This window comes from Pleurodeles waltl, chromosome 3_1 (assembly GCF_031143425.1).
Source record: "Pleurodeles waltl isolate 20211129_DDA chromosome 3_1, aPleWal1.hap1.20221129, whole genome shotgun sequence".
NCBI classification, from domain to species: domain Eukaryota; kingdom Metazoa; phylum Chordata; class Amphibia; order Caudata; family Salamandridae; genus Pleurodeles; species Pleurodeles waltl.
Genome location: NC_090440.1, coordinates 608,867,751 through 608,882,691, shown reverse-complemented (window position 1 = coordinate 608,882,691; position 14,941 = coordinate 608,867,751). Strand labels below are relative to the sequence as shown.

Sequence of the window (14,941 nt, the reverse complement as noted above, 5' to 3'; positions counted from 1 at the left end):
TTGGTCCTACCCGCAAGAAAGTGCCACTCAAAGTGACACACATTATCTAACTCTCACGCATAAGCATGCATAAACATTCACACGTCATACATAAGTAATCCCTTAAAACTTGGCCGCTATAGTGAAGGCAATTGGTTTCAGTGTGGGCAGAACCCAGTTAATATGTGAGATGATTCAGGAAAGAAAAAAATCCGGCTACTTCCCGAGAGACATCTGGCTGCAGTGGAAAAAAAAAAGTTTCTTCCTTCTAAACAGGCACGTAACTCTTTCCGGGGGAAGTGTGACCTAAGGATTAAAAAAAAAAAAATTACAAGTAGCCGAACTCCGGAGCGAAAAAGAAACCCGGTTCTGTGCTGGAAACGTCAAAACCCGAGCTTCTCACGGAGGCGGGCTGAGGACACGACGGATTCCGCAACAGAGGGAGCTGCGAACTTACACTGACCCTCTACCTCCGGCACAGTCCTCTCTCTGCGGAGACGGCGGTGAGCTTACACTGGGGTGTACCCACCCCCCTTCCCCGCATACTCCTTCTCTGTTAAGAAACCACTGGCACAGACCTGTATCCTCGTTAGGAAAGCAGGCCTCTTGCCTACACTGCTGCCCAAACCCCTCCCTACACTCACTCACTGACAAAGCGCATCTTTTAGCGCCAAACAAAAACATACACGTAGTGCTGGAAAGGGGAGACCATACTTTGGAATCCCATTGGTTTGGTGTCAAGGGGTGGGAGCAAAAGGGGTGGTGTTACAGGGGCGGAGTCGCGAGGAGCGAAGTCTGACAGTCAATATGAACAATGTTTCAAAACTGCTCCAAAGAGATTGGGAACATGTGATAGTAATCTGTTCTACTTAATTCTTTACCAAACAGATAGAATTGTAATTTTTTTTAGTCAAGGTGGCTTCTGTATAGATGTCTGTATAGATGTTTGTGTACCAAGCCAATGTAGGACCGCAGCCGTGGGAATCAAATCTACATAAGATATGTTGCGCACATAAATGTCCAGAATGTCACTTCTTCCTAGATTTAAATAAACAATACGAGTTTCAGGGACATTGTAGTGACCCGTGAAGTGTGATTAAAAGAATACTTGACAAGTACATCTCATGGTTTAAGGCTGCTACAGGCACAGGGCCCTTTGTTAAGTCCTTAATGTAGTGTAGGCAGAGTGGTGGCAGCTTTCTTTATTTTCGTCGCTGCCGCACGCTACATTGCCGCGCACGCTTTTTACCCAACAGTTTATAACTTTCGGACGTCACAAAGGCCCAACCATTCTTCTGCTTATGAGGGGAGAAGGGCTACCCCCCTCTCATATTGGTTCGCCCGGACCCGGGCACACACAACACTTAGGACGGTGCATATAGTGTTATGCATGCATGTCTCATTGAGGTACTATGGGGCATTGTCATTATTGTAGGCGACCCCTCTAGTTCTTTATTAAAACACAGATCTTTACAGGCAACTGTTAGCTGAAGAAGACATAGAGAAAGGTATGTGGGTTAATGCGGCAAGGAGGTAGTAGCTGTGAGTCCCCTGCACTGACATCTACTCGTCAAACGTCACTTAGAATGCAACATTTTGCTAATGCGCACCTGCTTGGTTTATAATTAAACACAATACATAGAAAATATTGGTTGAAGTGTGAACCTTTGTTTCGTTTGCATTCTCAAGAATACAGCACAAAATAAAGAAATCGTTTTTTTAATTAGCCTTACTGAGAACTACTATTCTGTTACAAAATACATATTTTGGATAGCTCCTCTTTTGTGCTTGTTCTTGGTTGAATCTCTATATCTGAATAGAGACGTATAATGGCACAGACATGAGGGGAATTCATCTGACTTTGGCCCCGTGGAAGAAAGAGAAAGGAAAGAAAATAGAAAAATAGGAAGAGAAAGCTAGAGAAGTAGTGACGTATTGAGATCACAAGCATGGACAAGAGCTCGCTCGATTGGAATAAAAAGACAGGAAGTGTAGGGTGGTGGAAGAAAGGGGAATGGGGTGGAAACATCTCATGGCTCTTTCTTTCCAGTGGCATTGGTACTCGCAACCTTAGCATCCAGGAGTGCTTGCTCCAAACTGCTTGAAAATATTTTAGGCCCTTAGGCAATTGTTTATATAAAAAATAAGAACTGACTGTAAATATGTGGATGTTATTACATTAACTGATATGGTAATCACCTGATGTTTTAAGCGCAAGTCCTGAGGTTATCTGACCTCCAGGTTGAGTCATTGCCAATCTTTTCTAGTAGAAGGTCTTTACTGGAGATCATTGGAGCACCCCTTTGTCAAAACCCAAAAGTAATTCCTCAAGCCTGACAATGTCTTCCATTAAAGCACCCAACCTCTAAGGAAGTGAGGTTTCAAACATTCAAAGCAGTGCCTCCCACAGATATCCTAGTCTTTCGTAATCTTTGCGGAGATTAGTTTCCAGCTGTAGTCAAAATACCTTCTTCAAGTCCATAGTGGAGTATATAACCAATAGTAACAATATCTTGGACGGATTACGCGACAAATATGGCAAATGCATGGGTTTATTCTTGCTTATACCTCTTGACAGGTCTGTGTTTCTTATACTATATGATGTGTTATTGTTCTTATTATCTGACGTAACTATTGTTCACATTACTTAATGTAAATATTGCCAATTTTGCTTGAAAGTTAATTAGTGCTGGTCCTCTCTGATGGATCACTATTATTGCTTATGCAACTTGTTGAGCTATTTTGTATATATGTCGATGAATTATTGACATGTAGGGCCTGAATTTGCCCTGCTAATGCTTTGGAAGTGGAGTCGTACACTGGCTGGCAAGAGTGCATCTTGGTACTTATAAGGAGAAGTAGTGTTTGCTCACAGTAAGAAGTGGTTGTGGGGGAGATGTCTTCGACCACCATTTTCTAAGGTAACCTCCAGTTGCCAATGTTTCCTTTAATCCTGTATTGAGTTTCTCCCAGTCTCGCTGGCTCTGTTGTTTGAAAGTAGGGCTTAGACATATATTCTGCTGCTGCCCGAATTAGTTAAATCATTTTCCCCAAAAAGGAAACAGTGGAAGTATTATCCTGCTGAACTTTTATTTCCCTGCTGCTAATGTCTTTCTTCATTTGCTTTTCTTTTTATATACTTGCATGATTCATAGTAAACAAGTTTTCTAATTCATTACTATCTTGCTGTGCCACTGGAAATATTACATTTGTATTTACCGTTTTCATTTTTCCCAAGTACTCCTTTTTAGAAACTCTTTAGTAGTAACTCTGAGCCTTTCAAAAAGAAATATATACTGCTGTGAATGGGAGTCAATTGTTATAATACAAACAAGGATTATGATTGCCCCAAACTACTGCTTGGTGAAAGTGTATTCTAGGAGGAAGCCACACACAGGTTTTCTGACCATGCCAGTGTGAAAGAAATCACTTATTCCTCAGTTTGACAAGGATGCTGAGCGAGTGGCCACTGATCTAGGCCATCACCGCACATCCTATCCAAAATACTTACACCTCCTATTGTCCCGCAAACACATAGCACACATTTGGAGATCTGTGTGCATCTACAGGACAGAAGATGACTCTGGTATCTTGTGTAGTAGTTGACGGGATGTTAAGAAATGAATTGTTGGGAAGTTCCAGGTTGATGATTATGTGACCATGACTCCATGGTGGTCAGTTGAGACAGGAACCTGGATGCTGTAGACTTGTGGATGAGGTGCTTTTAATAAATGAACCTGACCTATCACTTATTGGATTTTCTCATCTTTACACTGGTGATGAGTGGGCAAAAGCACCTCAGTGTAGGAGGCTGGCATGGTTTGTAGTGGGTACCTAAGGTACTTACACCTTACAGCAGGTCCAGTTATCCCTTATTAGTGAAGTAGTAGTGTTCTAGCAGCTTAGGCTGTCTAGAGGTAACTGTAGCAGAGCAGTTTAGGCTGAACTAGAAGACATGCAAAGCACCTGCAATACCACTATAGTTACACAGTACTTATACACAATAAAAGATTATACTCAGTGTTACCCAAAATAAAGGTACTTTATTTTAGTGACACAAGGCCAAAAATATCTTAGAGGCAATACTCCTTCTGGAGGTAAGTATTATACACAATATATACACTAGTAACCAAAATCAGGTAAGTAAACAGTCATAGAATAGTGCAAACAGTAGAAAATACAATAGATTGCGATAGGCCTAGGGGCAACACAAACTATATTCTAAAATAGTGGAATGCGAATGTCGAATTCCCCCCTAGGCAACTGTAGTGTGTAGAGGGGCACTGGGAGTATAGGAAACCACCAAAGGTAAGTAAAGTACCCCAACCCAGAGCCTAAGAAATCGGGAGTAAAGTAGAGAAAGTTTCCTCAGGACACACTACAAGTCGTGATAAAGGATTTTGCAAAAATCAAGCAAGGCTGCAAGCAACAAACGATGGATTTCTGGACTTGAAGACCTGTGGAGAGAGGAGACCAAGTCCAGAAGTCGAAGAAGGGTCCAGGAAGGACAGGAGCCCCTGCCAACCTAAAAAAAGGTGCAAAAGTGGATTCTCTGGTCAGAAGAAAAGTACAGAAGAGCACCAAAGAAGATGGCTGCAGGTTCCTTCTGGGTGCAGGAGATGTCCCGCGTTGAGTTGTTGGATGCAGGCTGTTTGCGTAGCTGGATTCCGCCAACAAGCCTTGGTTCAAGCAGGTACGCGTTTGCATAACAAAGGAGCTGCCTGAACCCTGGAGGGACCTGGGGGTCTCAACTCAGAGTGAGGAGACAGAGGGTGCTCTCAGCACTTCAGAGAGCCCACAGAAGACCAGGCAGCGCCCACGGAAGTCCCAGAACACAGGGACAAAGAAGATGCACAGTATGGTCTTCGCTAGCATTACACTGGAAGGTCCCATGCTGCTGGATAACAACTCACGGAGCTGTGTGTCACAGGATGGAGTGCTGGGGACCTGGGCTACGGTGTGCACGAAGGATTCTTGGAAGAAGTGCACAGAAGCCCAAGGAGCTGCAGAAGATGCAGTGCACAGGGGTACTGTTGCAGCACGGGGAGGCAAGCTCTTACCTCAACCAAATTTGGACAGCTGGACATTTGGACAGTCTGGGTCACTTCGGTCCACCACCTGTGTTCCAGGGAGCACGCTCGTTGTCAGGAGAGGAGTCCCAGAATACCGGTTGTCGTTGTAGAAGGGTGCCTGTAAAAGCAGGGAAGTGACACTCCACGGGAGATTCCTTCGGTTCTTCTGGTGCAGGATGATGACAGGCAGTCCTCAGAGCGTTCACACCTATGAAACTATTGCAAAAGCTGGCTGGAGCTGAACTTGCAGGTCACAGGAGTTGTCCTGGATACTGTCTGCGGTTGATCCAACTGTCAGAAGCTGAAGCAGAAGATGCAGAGGAGTCTTGGAGGAATCTTGCAAACCGAATCTGAGGAAACACCCAGAGGAGAGACCCTAAATAGCCCTGAGACGTGGATTGGCTACCTACCCAGGTATGCAACTATCAGGAGGGGTCTCTGACGTCACCTGCTGGCACTGGCCACTCAGAGATCTCCAGAGGGTCCCCACACCTTGGAATCCAAGATGGCTAACGCCAGGGACAATCTGGAGGAGCTCTGGGCACCACCCCTGGGGTGGTGATGGACAGGGGAGTGATCACTCCCCTTTCCTTTGTCCAATTAAATGCCAGAGCAGGGACTGGGGGTCCCTGAACCGGTGTAGACTGGATTATGCAAGGAGGGCACCATTTGTGCCCTTCAAAGCATTTCCAGAGGTTTTGGGAGGCTACCGCTCCCAAGCCTGTAACACCTGTTTCCAAAGGAAGAGGGTGTAACACCCCCACCGAAGGAAATGCATTGTTCTGCCTTCCTGGGATTGAGCTGCTCAGAAACCTTTCTGTGAGGTGGCAGCAGCTGGGGCTGCAGTGGAAACCTCCGAGAGCTGGTTTGGCAGTACTGAGGGTTTATGGTGGAGCCCCCAGGGTGTATGGGATTGCCCCCCACCCCCAATACCAGATTTGGATTGGTTAACTATAGGACTATTCCATGAACTTAGACACCTCACATTGCCATATTCGGAGTTACCATTGTGCAGCTACATATATGTACTGACATATATGTAGTGTACGCTTATCAAGGTGTCCCCACACTCACAAAGTCCGGGGAATTGGCCCTGGACAAAGTGGAGGCACCTTTGGGAGTGCAAGGGTGCCCTCACACACAGTAACTTTGCACCTACCTTCGGTAAATGAAGGTTAAACATATAGGTGACAAATAAGTTACCTAAGTGCAGTGAAAATGGCTGTGAAATAGTGTGTGCACTATTTCACTCAGGCTGCAGTGGCAGTCTTGATAAAAGGTTTGTATGAGCACCTTACAGGTGGAAAAGGAAATGCTGCAGCCCATAAGGATCTCCCGGAACCCCAATGCCATGGGTACCTAGGTACCATATACTAGGGACTTATAAGGGGGGGTCCAGTGTGCCAATTAGAATTGGAATATGGAGTCACTGAAGTGTGGTGACAAATTTGGTAAGTAGAGAGAGCATAAGCACTGGAGTTCTGGTTAGCAGAACTTCAGTGACACAGTCACTCATAATGACAACACACATAAGCCACAAACTAGCAGGATCCCAGTGAGACAGTAAAATCACACTGACAAACACTCACAAACAGGCCATAAATGGGGGTAACCATGCTAGAAAGAGGCTACTTTCTCACACTCGGCACCAGACCCTGAAGCATGACTGCAAAAGATTTGACCAGGACTGTGATCTGTTTTACAGCACTTAACTTTGGATAACCTTATAGCCTGCTCCGGGAACATCTACTATCACTTGAGAGTATATGGCACAGTAAAGATACCAATCCTGCTTCTAAACTCTTACATTTGGGACGTTTGAGGTGAGCACCGCCTAATGATTTTAACTGCAGCGCTCACGCTACTTAAGCTGTGGCAGGCTCCAATCTTGAGCCATCATATAATTTGAAAGTGAAAGCGATACTCCTGCTCCTACCTCGAGGCTTCATACTCAAGTGTAGTGTAGTCATGGTGGTACCAGTGAGCTTCATCTTCTTGAGAGAGGCTGTGCAGTTACAAGGCAGCATTCTACAGTGTGTGTGTCTTGTTTCTTTCGCGAGAAACTGTGCGCACTCTGTGATGTCCACACGCATTTCCGGCTTCACACATAACTTCCTCGAGATGGAAGAACAGAGAAATAGACTATGTCCACACTTTTACGGCCGTTGCAGTGCCGCATAGTGATTCATGAATACGCGCTCCATTCGGTGTGCTCAACATTGCAAACTATATACTGGAAAACACTGGAAAGTACAGTAAGTGGTTGCGTCCTTACTGTGCGCCTCAACTGAGTAACTTTTCTGGAAGTCTTTTTTTTTTTTTTATGTTTCCTTACTGTTTTATGCAGGAACCACCATTTCCTACTTCTCCCGCTAGAAGAGCTTATTTCATGTAATATAGTGATTGGATTTTTTTGTTGTTGTTTATTTGTTTACTAACATTTTACTTTCTAGGTATTGCCATGCAGAACATTGTTCCTCCATCATTTTTTCTCACCTCAACTGGAGAACCTTTAATCCGCTGGTCGAAATGGAAGAAAACATATATGCACTATCTTAAAGTATGCAAATCAATTGTTGTTACAATGTTTGGGTTGTAATGTACAGGGAATAATTGAACATTTACTCAAGTTGGAAGGAGATGAGAATGAGGAGTTGAACAAGTGTGACACATGTTTGAAAAAAAACGTGCAGATTTGGTACTACGTTGGAAGAACGCATCAGAGACCATTTCATGTTAAGATGTTGTTCTGACAAAGTAAGGCAGGAGTTGTGGTTGAAGGATGATCCATAATTCCATAATGTAACTCAATTAAATTATCACCATTGCCAAGGGTAAGGAACATTCCTTGGATTTTGTAGAAAAATTAGACAGGAACAAGAAGATTCCGTACAGTAAAGTTGAGATATTAAGAGGAAGAGATTAAAAGTAAAGTAATGTACCAGTCTAAATATAAAGGAGTGTGTTTTATGTGTGGGAATCCAGGCCATGTGGCATTTTAAAAAAATGTGTTCGGCATTGAGGGCTGTGTGTAAATTGTACTATAAGAAAGGACAGCTAGCTAACTTTTGTTGTTCAAACAGGAGCAATCCACAAGAATCAGTAAAAGTGGTTGAAGATTGCATTTTGTCAGTTTGTACCAAAAATGGAAAAATATCTTATTTCAATCAATGGGTTAACTATGGAGACCCTGTTTGATTCTGGAGCTTGGCACACTTTAGTGTTCAATGAATTGCTTGACAGGGAACTCTTTTCTCAAGAACGCCAAAGCCACGGGTGCCTTCTGACCACCATATTATGAGTACTGAAGGACTTCCGCCATAATTTGGGCAGAAATCCTCCAGTAGTCGTGCTGGCGGTTGGAGGCGCAGGGGTGGTTCCATCACCGGCCCTGCCCCGCCAAAAGGACTACGCCAGCTGTATTATGACCCTAAATACGGACTGGTGGTGTCTGATAGCGGGGCGCTGCTGGCAGTGGAAGCGCCTGTTCCCGTTTCCTGCTGACGACCTCCTCATCGGACAAGGTAAGTCGATCGTCTGACAGGGGAGGGTCTGGTGTTGTGTGTGAGTGGGTGTTGTCTACGTGTGTGAATATAAGTGTGTATGGCTATGTGAATGCGTGTATGATTGTTGAAGTGAGTGTGTGTTGGAATGTTTGTGTGAATGTGTCTATGTATGCGTGTGAGTGAATGCGTGTATGTATGCATGTGAGTGAATGAGTGTATGTGGGGTGCGTGTGGGGTGTGTGTGCGTTTGTTTTTATGTGTGGAGCGGGGTGGGGGATAGGGGTGGTGTTATGGAAGGGGGTTGGGGGAGAAGGGTGCTGGTCTGGAAGGGGAGATGGGGGGATATTGAAATTGCAGGGGGAGGGTTGGAGGGGTCGTCTGCCGGTGACAGGAAAGAAATATCCTGTCACCAGTGTCCTTTCCTTCAGGGTTTTCATGGCGGTGCTACCGCCGCGGAAACCCTGGCGGAAAGTCGACTCATGATACCGCCGGTGGACTTCAGTGAACCTCCAGATCGGAGATGCTGATCTCCTGCCCGGCTGTCCAACCATCCTGGCTGTACAAGTGGGAATGTGGCGGTTTGACAGAGGCCAAACCGCCACACTCATAATGTGGCGGTCTTCTCGGTGGTGAGACTACCACCGTGGCCCTGGTGGTCATCGGACTGCCAGGGTCATAATGAGGGCCTCAGTCACAAAATAAATTTGTTAGCGCCTGATGTTGTACCAGGAGGTTATGGGGGACAAACAATTGACCCGATGGGTTACTTTGAGGCTGACATCATGTTTAAAACCAACAGTATTCATGGAAAAGTATATATCCTGGTTAAAAGGGACAGTGTGTTGAATTGGACACATTATAGAGATCAGGGAGTTGTTTTAGATCCTAACTCTTCCCCTCCTGTGAAGTTGAAGAAAAATTATGTTAAAGAAATACTAATAAGTGCTGTTCAAAATGTGTATGCAATGAAAATTGATGAAGAAATTGATTTTTGTTTCAGAATTCCCTGATTTGTTCAAAGAGAAAATTGGATGTTTGAAAAGTTATGCACATCAGATCCTTGGTAGCCAAGGTTAGGCCCTTACTCATTTCTATGCATGTATCTGTAGAAAACGATCTGAAGAGACTGTGTGAGGAGGAAATTATTGAACCAGTAGAGAGTTCTGAATGGGTTGCACCCGTAGTATTGGCTCAGAAGCAATCAGGTGACATCAGATTGTGTGTGGATTTGAGGGCCTTTAACAAGAGTGTAATTGCAGATCATTTTCCTCTGCCCAACATTACAGAGATGATTTTGTAATTGCATGGAGCAAAATTCTTCACCTCATTAGATATAACACCAGCGTGCCGCCAAATAAGGGTGCATCCTGAATCAAAAGACCTAACCATCTTTGTGAACCCTTTTGAGACTTATTGTTTTGTATGTATGCCCTTTAGGTCAGGTTCAACGGTTGCTGTTTTTCAGTGCATGATGCACAAGCTGTTTGGAAGTCACTCTGGAGTGTCGTATTTCCAGGACAACATCTTGATTTAGTGTGAGACTTCAAAAATTCATGATGTCGGAGTGAAACAAGTTTTAAGCATCTTACAAGAAAATGGGTTAACTCTCAAACTGAGAAAGTGTGTATTTAAGAAGCAAGAAATAGAATACGTTGGCCATTGTGTAAACAGAGAAGATTTTTTTCCCAAAAAAGAATTAGTGGATAACATCCTGAATTTACATAGTCCAGAAAAGAAGGAGGAGTTTATATTGTTCCTTGGAATGCTGGAATTTCATTCAAAAATCATATCTGACTTGGCTACTAAAACACTTAGGGCTCATTATAACCCTGGCGGTCGGTGACCCCCGGGGCTATAATGGCGTTCGTACTATCAACAGGCTAGCGGTACTGGACACCACATTTTGACCGTGGCGGTACCGCCATGGAGGTCCTGGTGGTTGTAATCTACCAGGGGAACGCTGCCCAGGGGATTTTGACTCCTCTTACTGCCAGCCTGTCCACGGCAGTAGACACCGCCATGGAAAGGCTTGCGGTAAGGGGACTCGGCGTGCCCCAGGGGGCCCCTGCACTGCCCATGCACTTGGCATGGGCAGTGCAGGGGCCCCGAGGCATAGCCCCATCACGCATTTTGCAGTGAAATGTGCTACTGCACCCGCTGCACATCAGCATTGCTGCCGGCTCTATTACGAGCCAGCAGCAATGTTGATGTGACTTTTCCGCTGGGCCAATGGATGGTAACACTGTTACCGTCCGCTGGCCCAGCTGAAAAGTCGAAATAGGGAGCCAGACATACCACCAGCAGTTCTTTTGGGAAGGCCGCCGAGGTTGTAATGAGGGCCTTAATATGAGACATTTGCTCAAGAAAGGAAGGGAGTTTATATGGAATGAAGAATGTGAGTGGGATTTTGAGGAAGTGAAAAAAGAATTGGAGAAGGTGAATAATCTGAAATGTTTGGATCCCTCTAAACCATGTTTTATTATGACAGATACCAGTACGAAAGGTCTGGGGTGGTGTTGTTACAAGACGAGGGGAGTACGGAGCAGGAGTAGAAACCTACTGTTCATATTTTGAGGTCTTTACGGGGAGCAGAGGCCAATTACTCAACATTAGAAAGAGACATTCTGAGTGTATTCTGTGTAGTGAGGAAGTTAGAAAAGTTTGTGTGGGGAAAAGCCTTCACCATGCTGACAGACCACAAGCCTTTGGTAGAAGTGTTCACCAAAAAGAGACTGAATATGATCTCCATGAGAATCAGTAAATGGATTGTGGGGCTGCAAGAATTTAGGTTTCAAGGTTGCTATGCTCCCGGGTCACGCAACAATGTTGCTGATTGCTTGTTTGTGGTGAAAGCAGAAGACACTGAAAAGGATGAAAAAATAAAAGTGTGTAGTGTCTCTAATAGATGTGTATCACATGAAGATTGTATGGATGCAATTGGAAGAGATCCTGTGTTACAGGAAGTGTTGAGTGCTATTCAAGATTTTAAAAGGATTCTGAGATGGAAGGGCATTAGAAGGTACACAACAAATTGTCTTGTGAAGATGAAGTGCTTTTGCATGGATTAAGATTAATAATGAATAAGTTAAGAGAAAAAATTGTGAACCTGGGCCACAATGGACCTCAAGGGATGAGTAAGACCAAGGCTAGGATACGATTGAGTTACTATTGTCCAGGAATGGGTATACTAATTGAAAGAGAGGTCATGAAATGTCTTTATTGTGTGGGGAGTGACAAAGTGTACAAAGTCAGAAATCCCCCAATGGCATGTAGAGACATGCCCACCAAGCCATGGGAAGGGGTTGCTTTGGATATTGTGGGACCATTGCATTGCAGAGGAGTGTGTGGTTATTTGCTGGTCCGGATAGATCAATTTTCCCGCTCTGCAGAAATTGGTGTTACAAGTGGAATTGAGACCGAACGTATTGCAAGTTTTCTTGAGGAAATGTTTGATCATGAAGGCTTACCCAATACTATTCTGACTGACAATGTAATGCAATTTATGTAGGGGGAAATGGAGGAGTTTCTTTTTCGGAAGAGTATCAAACTTAGAAAGCGTTCCTTTTACCGCAGTGAGGGACATGGCAGAGTAGAGAGATTTAATAGAGGAATAAAAGAGTGCACACAATTAGAACTGAGTGCTGAAAAAACTGTAAGGAGGGCTTAAGGACATTTCTGCATGCATATAGATTATCTCCGTATTCAATGACAGGAATGTACCTTTTGAACTCTTCTGGGGAAGAAAAGCGAACACAGAGTTATCTCCAGGGTGGTTACATTGGGGTAAAGACAATACAGTAGTGTGTCTTGGGAGTCAACAGAGGATGTGCTTGTTAAAGGGATAAGGAGTGTGGGGAATTATAAGAAAAGCTATGATATTTAAAAAGTATGTGGCTTTGTTAAAGTTCAAGGGGGGATTTGGTCATGATTAAACAGCCAATGAAGACAAAGGATATTTCCAAGTTCTCGGGTCCCATAAGAATGCTCAAGTTGTTCTGCAGTGCTGTCAAGGTTGAAGATGGACGAATTTGGAATCTCAACAAAGTAGTGGGGTGCAAAAGAAATGTTCCTGAATGAAGCATATCCTCCTATATGACTGTGTGTGCTTTCCATTTCTTAAGATGCATTTCTCAGATTTAAACTTTGTCTGTACATTCTGTGTATAGTTGTATTAATCTGTATTTGATATTTTTGTTTTGTGCAAATCTGTTATTTTTTTTTCTTTTGTTTGTAAAGGAGCGAGCTTGTGGTATTTTGTTAGGTAGCTGATGGAATGTTAAGAACTGGATTTTTGAGAAGTTCCAGGTTGATGATTATGTGACTATGATCCCATTGTGGTCAGTTGAGTCTGGAACCTGGATGCTGTAGACTTGTGGATGAGGTACTTTAAATATATGAACCTGGCCTATCACTTAATCAAATTCCTCATCTTTACAATGAATAATCATACCTATAAATCAGGGAAGTGAGTTCAAGTGAAACATTGTTTTCAGTGTTTTTATATTAATTTCAGCTACATCTTGTTCATAAAATGATTTGTTCTTAAGTTTTGACCAATTCGTCCAGCATATCTGAACGTGAGTATTCATTGCCACTCAGTGACACAAATATACCGTCTTTTGTAATTCTTGTAAAGCTATTTGGCTGAATGTATATTATGACAGAAAGCAACATTGAATATTCATCTATGCAGTGTGGTTAAAGAACCAAAATCTCTGAGTTTAGTTATCTGGCTTCTGATGCATTAGTTTGATAATGGAGCCTCAAACAAAGCCAACAATTATGCTAGTTATCCACAAGGATGTAATCAGTTTAAGCATTGTTGATGAGGGTCAAAGGTTGTGTAAAAAATGCATGTTTTAGAAAACCTACATTTTCTTCACAATTTCCTAGAGAAAGTGTAACTTTTGTGCCCAGAGTTAAACAAACATCAAGACCTTACATTTTCACGACTCTTAGAGCAGTAGTAGTCTTGGGTGCGCCATGTTCAGAGTTGGGCATTTTTTTATTGGAGTCGATCAGCCACTTCCATGCCTGTGGGGCCTCAGAGGGGATGCTCGTGGGTAGTGAATTCTAGATTACCGCACGGCACGCAGAATGTCAAGCTTGGGCTTTGTCATGAGATCAAAGCAGCAAGGAGTTTCTGGCGGAAGATGGAGCTTGGCTATATAAAGTGTTCAATTCCATTTTTTAATTGGTATCACTCAGAATACAAGCCCCGGTATGGTTAAATTGAGGAAGGTGCTGCAGCGCCGGTCTCCCTGGGCACTGTGCTGACCAGGCGCATCCCAAAATCAAAAGTGCAGTATTCACATGATAGACAGTGTGTTGTATGCGTGGCATAATATGGCTTCCACTGAGGGACTCCAGGGGCCGTATTACATATAGGGTCCACTGTCCCTGTTTGCATGACAGCTCACCTTTAAGCATGTGCATCAGGAGCAAACAGGGACAGTGCACCCTATTTTAATTAATGCGCTGCTGGGGGGCAGCTGCTTCTTCAAAGCCACTCCATGCTTCTGTGTGTAGCCGGCAATCCCCCTATGCTTTGGAGATTATTGAGAGAACCCCATGCAGGTGGGTTCAGTGAGTGACTGCACCTGCCTGCAAGTGGATGGCTAGGCATCTACTGGACCCGTTTCGTCCCTCGAGATGGCTGCCCTCAGGCGCCACCCTCGCCAACTCACGCACTTGGACATTACAAGAAAGGTAGTCCTTTACATAGCAGACACATTCATTTCTTCGGAGAGTTCATTGGGGTGTATCACCACCCGAAATTTCTCTTCACTTTAGGCTTTGAAATTCCATATGTGACAAATACTATACGACCATTCAGAGCCTCACATGCTGTCACTGCTACAGCAACTAATTGCAGGTACTGGCATCAATGGAATTATGCCCAAATTCTGAAAATCATTTGCAGGTAATAGAAATAATTTTGACTCTATACCAAGCACAGTTGGGAGGCTGAATTACAAAAAGAGTTATCGATAAAATCTGGAAGTTTTGTTGCTCGCAAACAGAGAAGGTATCCTTAAAAAGCAGGCATAGTCTTTTCATTTCGAATTTTCAATAGATTTGACTATACTGCTGCTGGACTTAGATTGATGGGTTTGAATTTAGATCCAAAATGTCCATGCTGCTCCTACAATACAGCAGATTATATACACCTCTTGTGGCCCTGTCTTCCTGTGCGAAGTACTGGACCCAAATTTTTTAAAGAATCTTTTAAATTATAGGGTTTTAAATAGCCCTGTCACCCGTGGTAGCCCTGCTTGTTTATGTTGTAAAAATGGATGAGAATATATACGCACTGGCCTGCTTGTTGTCCAAACGTAGAGTGGCAGTGGCCTGGGTGGCTTGTTTAGTGTTCTGCAACAGCTG

At 43.8% G+C, this 14,941-nt stretch overlaps 1 protein-coding gene across 2 annotated transcripts in view; it reads left to right on the top strand.

The window, feature by feature from the left end:
* Positions 1–267: 267 nt before the first annotated feature.
* PGGHG (protein-glucosylgalactosylhydroxylysine glucosidase) overlaps positions 268–14,941 on the top strand; it is a 215,175-nt gene continuing 200,501 nt past the window's right edge. The window contains exon 1 of one of the 2 annotated variants that reach the window (XR_011201384.1): positions 268–482. The gene's annotated coding sequence lies outside the window, so the exon portion shown is untranslated. The remainder of the gene's footprint in view (positions 483–14,941) is intronic. The other variant, XM_069223060.1, reaches the window with a different exon arrangement.